The sequence below is a fragment of the Strongylocentrotus purpuratus genome, unplaced genomic scaffold (assembly GCF_000002235.5).
Source record: "Strongylocentrotus purpuratus isolate Spur 01 unplaced genomic scaffold, Spur_5.0 spur5_scaffold_9, whole genome shotgun sequence".
Classification (NCBI taxonomy): domain Eukaryota; kingdom Metazoa; phylum Echinodermata; class Echinoidea; order Camarodonta; family Strongylocentrotidae; genus Strongylocentrotus; species Strongylocentrotus purpuratus.
This window is the reverse complement of record NW_022145615.1, coordinates 17,028,962-17,041,962: the sequence shown is the minus strand read 5'-3', so window position 1 is coordinate 17,041,962 and position 13,001 is coordinate 17,028,962.

The following is a 13,001-nucleotide window of genomic DNA, read 5'->3' as shown; positions in this document are numbered from 1 at the left end:
TTGTGTGGGTGGTAGTTTTCCGGTGGTAGTTTTCCGGCGGGAAGTTGTCTTAGAGGGTCGTTGTCCGAGAGGGTGGTTATCCGAGAGGGTAGTTGTCTGGGGGTTAGTTGTCAGGGGGTAGTTGTCCGGGGGTGGTTGTCCTAGGGGGCAGTCCTGGGGGGGGGGGGGGGGTGGGGTATTTATCTAGGGGGTAGTTGTCCGTGGGGTAGTTGTCCTAGGGGGTAGTCGTCCTAGAGGATTGTTATCCTAGGGGTGGTTATCCGGGGGTGGTTGTCCAGGGGGTAGGTGTCCGGATACGGAAGTAATTTAATAATGGTATTTATGCATCAGTTCAACAGAGTTTTGACAAATTGATGAACGATTGTAAACTGAAAGCAAACTTGTTGAAATCCGATATATCTTTGTTGTTGTTGTTGTTGTTGTTGTTGTTTTATTTCCGAAATCAGATTAAAAAAAATGTTATACATAGTAAAAAATACAAAATAAAATATTTATACATGTACATAGACAAAAATCGGCGGATAGCCCAATTCAGTAGTGTTTATAGAACACTACTGTTCTTCCTTTGGTTTTATCTGGGTTATACGTCAGAAAGTACTGTGATTTAGCAAACTCGTCAAATGAATCATTTTCTGAGAAAGACAAACTGCGTCCAGTATTTTAACCGGAAAAATCACACGGTCCTTTCGTATATACAGTCCCAATTTAGATAAAAACGACACAACGGCAGCTAAATAAGTACAGTTACCGTTTATTAAATGCTGCATGATTACTGCAAGTAAATTACGGATTTAAAAGTAACTGTTAAAAATCTAAGATTTAAACAAAAAATGTTGCTCGCATCTAAAACCGGTTTATTTTCTCTTATTTTTTGCGGATGTATATAGAACATGTCATTATTTCTCTTAATCATTTGAATATCAGTTATTACATTGGTTGCCATTATGCATTCCCAGGGCCTTTTTCCTGTTGTGTTTTATTAAACCATTGAATGCGAGAAACATAGAGTCCTATATCATATCCTATATTCAAATACCAAACTTAGAAAATGTATAAACCTCCTAAAATTATAGGGGCTCCTATAAAGTATACCACCGCTCCACTTTCTAATTGATGTTTTTTCCAATACAAACATGTGAAAAACGCTTAAATTCGCAATATATATCCGTTGCAATCAATAGAATCGGTTTAAAGGAATATATTTTTCCCTTCATTTATTTAGTCTCTAAACTATCATTTATTCCCTTTTCAGCCTCTGAAAATTGGCATGACTGCCCTTAGCGGGTTCTTCAGTCTTCACCGAGTAACCTACATTTGGGTATTTTTTCCGTTCTCACATTTACATGATATCTCGACCAGGAAAACTGGCTCCCATCAAACGAAATCGATCGTTATAAGAGAAAGATAAACAAAAAACAAACCTTCAGGTCACTCGACTAAACTTTCACTAGCATTAACCTAACTTAGATAAAAGCAGCTCAGAATAATTGGAAGGACAATAAACTTTTAAGAGACCTGGGGGTGTTTCATAAAGCTGTTCGTAAAGTTACGCATGACTTTACGAACGACTTGTATATGAAGCGCCAGATAGGATGCCCGAAGTTTTTTTTTAATATTTCCAATAACCTCAATTAAATTATGGCAAAAAATATACTTTGCATTAAAGATGTTTGTTATAATAAGAATGTTAATCTACATCTGCACAGTTCAACTTTAGTTGATGCAGTTAATAATGATTGAGCACATCCCATTTGGCTTTTTATATCGTTCGTAAAGTCATGCGTAATTTTACGAACAGCTTTATAAAACACCCCCTAGCATATATACCAATATGCTAGCACAGCTCATTATTTGAAGAAAAAGAAGAACAACACTCGTATATCAACGGAATTTGCAAGAAGCTTAAAAGCATTAAGAGTGGAATTTATCATAAAAAGGGGAATAATATGGCCTAACAACATAAAACACGATCGAAGCTACTTTCGAAAATTCAACTTCAAGCAATTTCATTGCCCTCTCCATCGATTTTAGAAATGTGCGAATATAACATAGACGTATGACGTCATTCGGACATGATGGGATCTACAATAGGGTTTTGACGTTTCCCTTGAGTTGATTTTCGAACGTAGTTGCCATCGAGTTAGCAGTTTTCAGTCATTTCAATGATAATATTTTCAACACATTTTGAAACAAAGCAAAACAAATATGAAAATGATATCATAGTTCCGTGCACAACGGGAATCAAAATAAAGCGTAGGCCTACATGTAAGATAATAAAATTATGTTGCTGGAGAAGATTGTATTTCATATGTATTTTCACTCAAAAGGTTATATATTTATCATCTACCGAAAAACGTTTTACAGTGGCTGTTTCGCTTACCCCAGTAATGTAATGCAATTAACCTATTTTATGAGCTCTTGTATTTTATGATTTCTTTTCACATTCTACTGATATGTATCATAATTGTAATTATTTTTACTATTATCATTATAATCATTACCTTTATTGTTATCATCAATAATAAGCTATGAAAAAGGGTTTGAAATTTGCATTTCATTATCGCAACCATACCAAACACTTAAATCAAACCCTTAAATACCACCTGAAGCCTTTGTATAAGGGGTATCGGTGTTTTCTTCGGACATTATACCTGTAAGTGCTTTTAATATGCTCTTGGGACAATATGTATTTCGACGGGAAAAATGTGTCGACAGACTTTTACAGAAAGGCTTTATCACATTTGCGAGAAGTGTGACGTCAGAAAATTTGAGTAACAGATGGAAACACGACAATACGTCATGATATGCGAGTTAATTAAATCTTAAACCATAATCCTCAAGACATTTTTTTTCCAGTCAAAATAACATTCATCCCTTATGCATCCGCATCATCCACAACAAACTCTCCATTTTGTCCGGATGAGGTCGGGGTCCAAATAGAGACAAGTAAACGGTAGATGGCGCCATATTACATTACACATCACTAACAATCAATCTGCTCTTCCAATAATCTGGAAACACATTCTACAGTAAAATCCTAAAGCTATTTATTCATAATATATTACGTTTATATGAAAAGTAATTTATTTGAAGATTCATGAATATACTGGTAATATATAACTCTCAACTACTATCTTTATAAAGGTGACACATTTAAGAATTAGCAGGGGAAAATACTTGATAACGTTTAGGGTCAATTAACAAACTTGTTCTAGTATAAACCCATTGAAGAGAGTTTCGAAAAACTTTGGGGTGACTAATTTGGGTACACTGCAAAAACCAGGGTGTTAAATTTCTAACACCAGCACGGAATAGAAAAAAACAACACCCTTGGTGTTAATTTCACGTCCGTTCACGTCCGTTCAACACCAACAGTGTCGAAATATTTAATTACAGGTTGATGTTCCGAGTCTTGGTGTTAAACATGGCGTTGAACTTGCGCATGCGCATAAGTTAGTGGATTCGAGCAAAATCATTGGACGAAAGTTGTCATATGGCATGAGGTCGTTCGTACATATGCATGCGCGAGCTAGCTGTGAAGAATCTCTTCGGGATATCGTGGTTATGGAATTTTTAGTCAAGGTCTGAATATCTTATTTCATCAGCGCAATCATGCCGTTAAAGGTACAATGTCCCATTTGCAGGGCAAAAAAATGAAAAAGTTAAATTCCAACTGCATTTGAAAGATAATACTAATTTAGAACTTCCATAAAAAAAAGGTGGGGCTTGAAAATGTCTTCAAGTGGGAAAATAACGACTATAAGTTGTCAAATCGACTTTAGGGCTATAGAGCCCAAAAGTAATAGTCTTGATTTTCAGACAATTGTACCGAATGGTCATACGTTTTATGCTGCGCAAAGATTCAAAAAGTTTAATCTTGGCTATCACAAGAAGTGGGTTATTGATGTAGACAAATGCTCATGTACCTTTTACAACTCTTTTCATGTATGTTATTACCAAAGAAGAAAAAAAGCCAGTCAGTCACTCAATAGTGTCTGACAGTGAAGTCTAGCAAGGAAACGGGTTTCCTTGCATAATTTGAATATGAGGACACTGCTAACGTTTAAATTTCACAGATAGGACACACATGACATATTCATAATTCCTGCAAAGTTCTACAGAATTTGTGGTTGGCTGCAAAAGGGACATAGTACCTTTAAGTGTGAAAATTTGTTCTGCAGACAAAAAAGTTAGAAAATTGTTACCACTAACATTTTGACCAATTATGAATCAATTATACAATACCAATCAAAACCATAGTGAGTAATCAATCCATTCGGACCCATAACAGACCGAGCGCCCCCACGTGGTGAACTGTTTAAAAGCTCAGCGGAACAGCTGTCATGACTACTACCTAAACAACCAAACAAGATAGCATGACGTCATTTTCCGTACTATTTTCATTTTGTATTGTCCTATTAGTTTCAGAGAATATCACGTCTTTGTATATGATGTTACTTACCTTTCTCAACTGAATTAACTACTCCTAATGTATACAAAACCGATATATTGTCTACGAATGGCATGTTCATTGTATTTTTTAAAACATGTAGCAGGGTTAAGATTACAAGCATAATCAAAGCGTAGAGGCCTGGAATGGCCAAAATGAAGGGGGGGGGGGGGCACTGGTCTTCGATCCATGTTAGAACAAAAAAAATCAAAGTTTTTATGCAAAATCTGAATTTCATGGCCATCGAACAACATTTAAAAAAAAAATTCTTTCAACTTACTGTAATATCAAGTTTTAATTCTAGTTCCATATCGTATGTCACTTAATGATACTTTGCGTCTCTTTTACCCTTTCCCCTCAAATTTTCGAGCATTTGCCCTGGACAGGATTCCACCGAACAGTCCAACCAGGTCAATACAATTGGTTAGGAAAAAAAAAACATTTCTTCCTTTCTACCCCCCCCCCCAAAAAAAAAAAGAGAGGAAGTTTTGTGTATGTATGTCTATCTGTCATTCTGTTTGCCTGTTTTGGTTGTCTGTTTGTCCGTCTGTCTGTGTGCGTGTGTGTGTGTGTGTGCGTGCGTGTGTGCGTGTGTGTGCTTGTGTGTTTCTCTATATCTATCTCGGGGGAGGGGGGGGGGGGTGGGGCGGGGGTATTTGTTTATGCTATTCATTATGAAACACCAATTCGTCGACTTAAAGTTTAGATTCAAGTTACAGATAAGTTAATTCAATTTCGGAACAATATCATAATCTTTACCGATTTCTAATCCAGAGGAACAAAGGTTAAACGTCATATTTGATCGACCCATGAGCCTTTCCCACCCTGGCCATAACCTACCTATACATGTACCTATTACCATGGAGATACGCAGCGACAATGCTTTTTGTTCAACTGTGGATAAAATAAAAGATTGGGAAATGTGCCAGAATCTCAGTGACTATAAAGTTACGTAACAGCTCGATTAGATTACAACAAAGAAGATAATCTTAGTTTGTCTAATTGTTATTTGCAATGGAAAATCACACTTTCTTGATAATTAGATTAGCGTTTCTATCGAACATTTCCTTTCCATGTTCGATGAGTAAACCTCATAAACTAAAAACGGGAGTAAGAAAATGTAAACCCATGACCATTGTATAAACACAGCACCGTCATTCAGAGACTTGCGCATACGTTGATTTAATTCAATTAAATTCAATTTCGGTTTATTAATATCAACATATACAATGTACAATGCAGTAGTCCAGGGACCAATAATGCAATGTTTACTTAAAATGTGCATAAAAACAGGAATAATCATATAAATATACAATAAAAATGATAACAGATAAAGTTAACATTAGTGTTCATACCTAAAGTTTTATACATATATAAATAAATAATAACAGATGGATGAACAACCTATAACTGAGCAATGTCAGAAATGCAATATAAAGTTTGACAATTCGGGCACTGGCGAATAGTGAAGAAAGAGAAGGAAGAAAGTGGTGGGAATAATCCAATCACCCTGATCCAATGTATGGATTTCTTGGGATCAGTCGGCAATGATTATATGATCGTATTTCTCTTTGCAATGTTCTCGCCACTTTAACTTGAGCTTCTCACCACATCCAACATGACAAAAATACCTTGCTACCCTGGTGAGTTGGGGAACCGCGGTGACCGGTTGTCTGGAGGTTACCATCAGGCTTGGTTACCATGTCATCTATGTGGCTTTTCTTAAAAAAGATGCACAATCCCCAAGAGGTTTACATAATAGTTCATGTTAAATTCTATTGAAGGCAACACGCCACAGCATCAGTTAAATAGAAAAGGACATTATTATCATCAAATATATATTTATAGGGACTAATGAGTGAAATATATTCTGATTATATTCCGTTTTTTAAAGAAATGGGATGAAAATTTGACGACTCAGCAATCTGAAGTCGAGCAGGCGCTCTCTATACAATATTTTCTGACAGAAAATGTAATATAAGCTTTAAAAACTAAACAACGATGACCTACATGATAAATAAAGATTCGCCGTCAATGTTTAAATCATTAAAGATCATACGATTTACAAATCAGTCTACAATCATGCTAAATACGCAGACGGCAGACATTGACTCAACAGGGAACAAAGTAAGGAGGAGGGGGGGGGGGTCTTGATATAACGACTAACTTGATACAGTCCATCAGATAAGTATGCTTGCTACTCAATGTATTAAATTGATCAAATTTAATGTTTGTTGGATAATTTTTGACGTCAAATCTTAATCGCATGAAAAAAAGGTCGGCCTTCTCTGTTGGATCATGTTTACGATGTAATCTAAATCACTGAATAAGGCTAGAGTCAGAAAAGTCGATTTAAACACACCAGACATGTTCCTCAATACACTGATACAATCGATACAGAAATGAGCAAAAATGCCGTTGTTGTTGAAATCAAGTCACTCCCTTTGGGTTGTTATAATTTTTCACTAAAAGAAAAGAGATATAAGCATATTCTTTGCGAACTTTATTGTTCTTGTACATGGGCAAATCCCTGAAAAGTAACAAAACATTCCCCTCTCCGATTTGTTTAAATTGAGAATGATGTTTTTTTATCAAATGCCATTGTTTGAACAAAATCACAAAAATGTTTAAAACTTAAAATTGTGATGTTAATCAATCCCAATTCCATTGTAATTAGTATTAAAATGTAGACGATTTAAATGCCTCTTATAGGACACTAAACCCATGGTAGTACAGGTTTTCCTTAAATATTATTTACAAGACATTTATTTAAATGTATTGTCAAAAGGGCAGTTTTTGGACGCCCCCTCCGATTTAGGGTTGACCACTGCAAATTTGAAAATAAAAAACATCTCTAAAATATTGTGTATAATGATAAAATACTTCAAATATATATGTTGTACTTAAAGACCGTCACCACTACTGGGCCAGAAGGGATTAGACCACACAGAGAGCCATCGAGGTCACTGTGACAGGTGGCTATCTCATTAACTCAGCTCTCATTTAACATAAGAAAAAGAGGATCATGGGGGACCAACAGGCACCGATTGGGGAAGTTTTCTATATAGAGGGAGCAAGTAGCTACAAGTATGGCAGTGTGCCTTTAACTTGCAAAGTAGTGGCAACCAACTAAAAAACTAAGCATGATATCCAACGTTGCACGGCCCTGCGCTTAAAATACATGTGGATTGAGTTAGAACAGGTAGAACAAAGATAGTTTAAACTCATGATCTAGTCCCTGGGGAAACAACAGGATATATGTTGAGTGAATAAACATGAAATGTATTATCACGTCCGCATTCCGTTCGCCAGTTTTTTTTTTTTTTTTTTTTTTTTTTTTTTTTTTTGGGGGGGGGGGGGGTCTGATCTGTGCCGATAGCTCAATGTGCCTCTTAACTTACTGACACTAATATACATTTGTTAATGAACCCTGCGAGATCTATCATTAATCAGTAATGAAATAAACAGTCATTTCATGCTTATCAACACTTCAAGACGAAACATTAGATAACTATGAAGGGAAATATAGGATATTCTAGTTTTGCATAATGAAATATGGAGAAAGGGAAGCTGGACATCAGTAATTTGAATTAAATACGATTTCAATTCTATTGTATTCATCCCGAAACTTACATATTTCAAAAGAAAGATTATAGAAGGTAGATGTCTAACAGAAAAAATATATGGAGAGCCATCAATCATTATCATATTCATTCTTTTTAATTCCAAGATGTGGGGGGGGGGGGGAGGGCATACTCCTAAAACAATTATCCACAAATCAATGAATGAATTAATGAATACATGTATTAACATTCTCTGACACTTTTATCACAGAAATGAGGACTTTGTAACCACATTAAAACAAAAATGATTGGAGATCCAGTTTTCTTGGATTGCTGAAAACAGTCACTTTTAATCTGTCAATACCCCTCCCCCTCCCGCCCTCATTTAAATAAAATTCGGGATGCCCCTACACGTACCTCAACTTGAGATGGAGCAATCTTGGTTTTTGTCATTGTTCCCAGTGACACACCTGTTTGTCGTGAGAAGTTTCTTTCAACACAATGTCCAAACCGGAAGTGGACGGGAAGATCCATGGCATTGCTTACATCCTGATCAGATAGAGAGGAAAGCAAACTTGATATAGGGTTCATAACCTTTCGAATATGAAACAAAACAACTCCTTAATTATGTTATGAAACGTTTGGGTGAATTATTGATCATTCATAATAGACAATTCTCATTTTTCATGTTATGGTATTAAATGGCACCATTGTTTTAACCTTTTGTCGGGGATTATTTCTGAATGTGTCCGGTCAAAGGCATCTTTGGCATCTATGGTCCTGTCAACACATATAAAAACCAGAGGTGGACGGGAAAAATCCTTTGTATCGCTTACATCCTGGTCGGTGAGATAGTAAGGCAACCTGAATAAAGAGTTGATAAACTATCGAATATGAGGGGGGGGGGGGGGGGGGGGGGGGCTTATTAAGCATGATACGAACATTTTTTTTGTTTGTAAAAAGGCAAATATCAGCTTTAATGTCAGGTCGTTATTCCCGATGGGACAACCGCTATGACCGCCTATAGTTGGAAGTTCCTGAATGTGTCCTGTCAGAGGCAGCTATGACCATGTGACATGTAATATGGTCCTGTCAACGCAATGTACAGACCAGAAGTGGACGGGAAGATCTTTGGCATTAGTTACATCCTGATCAGAGAAAGAGAGAGAGAGAGAGAGAGAGAGAGAGAGGGTGGGGGGGGGGGCAACCTTGTTTAAGATTTGAAAACCTTTCGAATAATAAAAGCATCTCGTTAAGCATGATACGTAACGTTTGGTTCAGTTATTGCTCATTCACAATAGACAATTCTCAGCTGTCATAATGCCGTGGGAAGTTTGTGGAAGTGTCCTTTCAACGCACGATGTCCAAACCGGAAGGAAGATCCTTGGTATTGCCTACATCCTGGTCAGATAGAGAGAAAAGAGACCTTGATAAAGAGTTGATGACCTTTCGGATATATTCGAGAGAGAGAGCTCATTACAACAAAATGTGAGCAACCATTATAATTTTGTTCGTTAACCATGAGGTTAAAGTTAATTAAACACGATATACGTCAATTTTGGCTAACGCAAGACTGCGTTAATAATATCCTCTTCGACACAATCATCTTCGGTGCATTTCGGTGCATTACAGAGTGCAGGTACCCCCCCCCCCCCACTCAGTGTTATTTAGGGTACGCATATGCTTGTTCCCTCTTTTTGAAAGCACCCCCTATCTGAGGACTGCCAACATTTCCGAACCCCCTTTCGCGGGCTTTTCGCGGGCTTTTCCAGCCTTGGAGACCCCTAAATCCAGAAAAATGCTCAATGTACCCCCCTAAATTCGGAATAATTTCTCAGGAGTCCAAAGAGATGGGAGAAAGAAAAAAACACCCCTTTTTTTTTTTACCATTCTCGGGTCGGACTTTGTCGCGCGAAAAGTACCCCTTTACCGGACATTTTGGTAACACGCATGCGGTCAGTCCGACCCCGAAGTGGGGGGGGGGGGGGGGGGGGGGGGGGCGGGAGTTACCCAGAGCAAACTTTTTGTTTCAGAAAATGATATAAAGGAATATAGCTGAGCTTTACAAGCGTTGCATTTTAACTCTTGTTTGCCCTTTTGATTGATATAACATAAAGCACATTCCCCATGAATGAATTTATACACTTTCTCTTTTGGGAATAAAGATATACAGTATAGCAATTCTGAATCCAACACATTACTGGACGCAAATGGCATGGAAGCACACACGATCAGGCGCAATTATGGTAAATTTAATAAAGGGGATAATCGCCAAATCTTATGTGATATATAAGTGGAGATTATGCAAAATTAACTCAAAACGTTTAAATCTTCACATCGAATACACAGGGGTGAAGGCTCGCAGACCTTGGTAGGTCAGATAATCTCAGTGCTAACCTTCAATCTTACTACGTAAAAGCTGCTCATTGAAAAGGGATTTGTTTCTGATGAACTCATTAAACGCGGCTCTCATTATCAAGATTAATACTAGATTAAATGACTAACGAAGAAGGTCAAACACACTGACCTCCAGCAATGCCCTTCACCTATGAATCGAAACAGTGCTTAAATTCAAAGGTGTGGCCAAATGGGGAGCAGGGGGCAATGGCGACGCCCTTTCTACTTCCAATATTCTGTCAAATACATTTGTTCAGTGAAACATCTAAACATATTGAAAAATTCAATTTTTTACACGATTGTTTCTTTTTGTTGTTTTGTCGGTTCAATTCAAATAACGCGTACCCCCCCCCCATCCCAAACATTAAAAACAACGTTTCTGATGACTAGTCCAACCCCTTATAAAAAAAGTACATACGACAATTATTGTTGTCATTACGGAGACCCGACATTTACTCCTGCTACAATTGCTCCGGGCTTTATTTGTCAAAGGTATAATGGTTAGGGTTAGGACCAGGGTTAGGTATATATAGAGCTAGGTCCAGGGTTGAAGTTTAAAAACAAATCGGTCAGTGTAATAGTGTAGGTAATTGTCGCCTTGGCGCGTGCAATACAACCATAATTTGATCAGGGCTAACACAAGAAATGATTGTTTTCCCACGATGGATATATGGTTAGAGATAAACAATAGGGATGTGACGAATTCCTATAGTTTTGATGGTGGGTTTGTTACAACCGCTAGTGCAATACAATCAAACTTGTTTCCGTATTAATACAGAGAATCTGATTTTTGAATACGTATTAGAGAGTGAACTCTGACATATCTTCTTATATTGCAGAATATGCACTTTCAGAAACAGAAAATAAGTAAACCTCCAATTTTCCTACAAAGGTTTACTCAGCACCAACAAAAAAGACTTTTGTTATGATGATTACCATATCAAGCATTATAAGCAAGAGTTTGAGACCTCGGTATGTTAATCAAGTTCGTTATTAAATAACGAGAGTGAAAGATATATATATATAGAGAGAGAGAGAAGGGGAGAGAGAGAGAGAGAGAGAGAGAGGGGGAGGAAGAATGAGAAGGGAGGGGTGGGGGAATGGGGAGAACACACGTTTATAAGGGGTTTTCTTGTGGATAAGTACTGGAAAAGTACATTATCATTCTGTTTGTAAGCTTGTGTTGAAAAGCAAGAAACCACTAGAACCGGTCACGCGATTGCATTGAGAAAGAAATTGTGCTAACATATTGATTAATATTGACTATGTATTTAGGAAGAGGAAATCGTTTTGGTTGTTGCAATTTGTTATTAAAATAATATTGTATTAATCTAATATAAAAAAATCTTACTGGAATTCTATACAGTACCTTGAAAAACACTGCACACATTTTGATGTACGAGGCTACAAACACGGGGCATCAAACTTTTATGTTTGTCAATAGTTTGAATCTATATTAACTTTCTAGATAAATTTGAAATATGATATTATTTAGAGAGCAATCCTTCATGTTACATTATTACAGAGCCGTGATCTCGAAACCGAGAGGTCCCGGATTCGAAACCAAGTCAATGCACTCGTGCTCTTTGATAAGGCATTAATCCTCATTACCCTCGGGGGTTACTTAAAGAAGTCGGTCCCCTGGTTCATAATTATAATCATAATTATGCATGCTTTCTTAGCAGTCAGGTACGAAATTCACTACCCATCAACCCTGCTATTCTTCCGCCGAGGAATAACAAGAATCAGAAAGCTGACAAACTATCTATTTTCATCTTTCATTTTTTTAAAAAGGGAAAAAAAGAAGGGATTTCACCCCTACAAAATCATCCTTGCAGACGTTGGCAAGTCGCCTGGCCACTCATTAACTCCTGGTGACGGAAACTAATTCCTTCCTATAAAAAGCAATTTCTTCGATTGCCAAGGTCGGTCATTTCGGTAACTCACTTAGAAATTTCCTTAATGCGATGATCTACAAACCACTATGAGGATAAAAACATGAGTTAGACATGTCAAGTGCAGTATCATGCAGACATCTACATGTATATACATCATGTCTTCCAGATCTTTGATTTATGCAGTGTGTTTGTTTAATCGTATTTTGATTGTTTTTTTTACACATCCACGCATTACATTAATTCAAATAATATCAAAGCCAGTAGTTAAACATTTAAGTCTAATTATAATAATGCTATAGTACAAAAGTCTTTCATGTACAATATCCAAAATGCAAAATTTAAGAAACGTCTGTTTTTCTCTATCTTTCTCCCTGTCTCTGTCTCTTTGTCTCTCTGCCTCTCTCTTTCTCTCTCTCTCTCTCTCTCTCTCTCTCTCTCTCTCTCTCTCTCTCTCTATTTCTCTCTATCTCTTTGGTTCTCACTTTTTTCCTATACATTTTATACCACCAGTCTTCCTCTCGTTCCCCAATCAAACTACCATCTTGAGAATTCGTCTTGCAGTCATTACTACTTCCCTTGGGGGCAGTTTGTACAGGTTCTAGCTCCACTCTCATTTTTTCTCTATTATTATCATACCTACATCAACAAGCTTACTCCGTCTGTACCTGTCAGATAACACTCCGAGGTGATTTA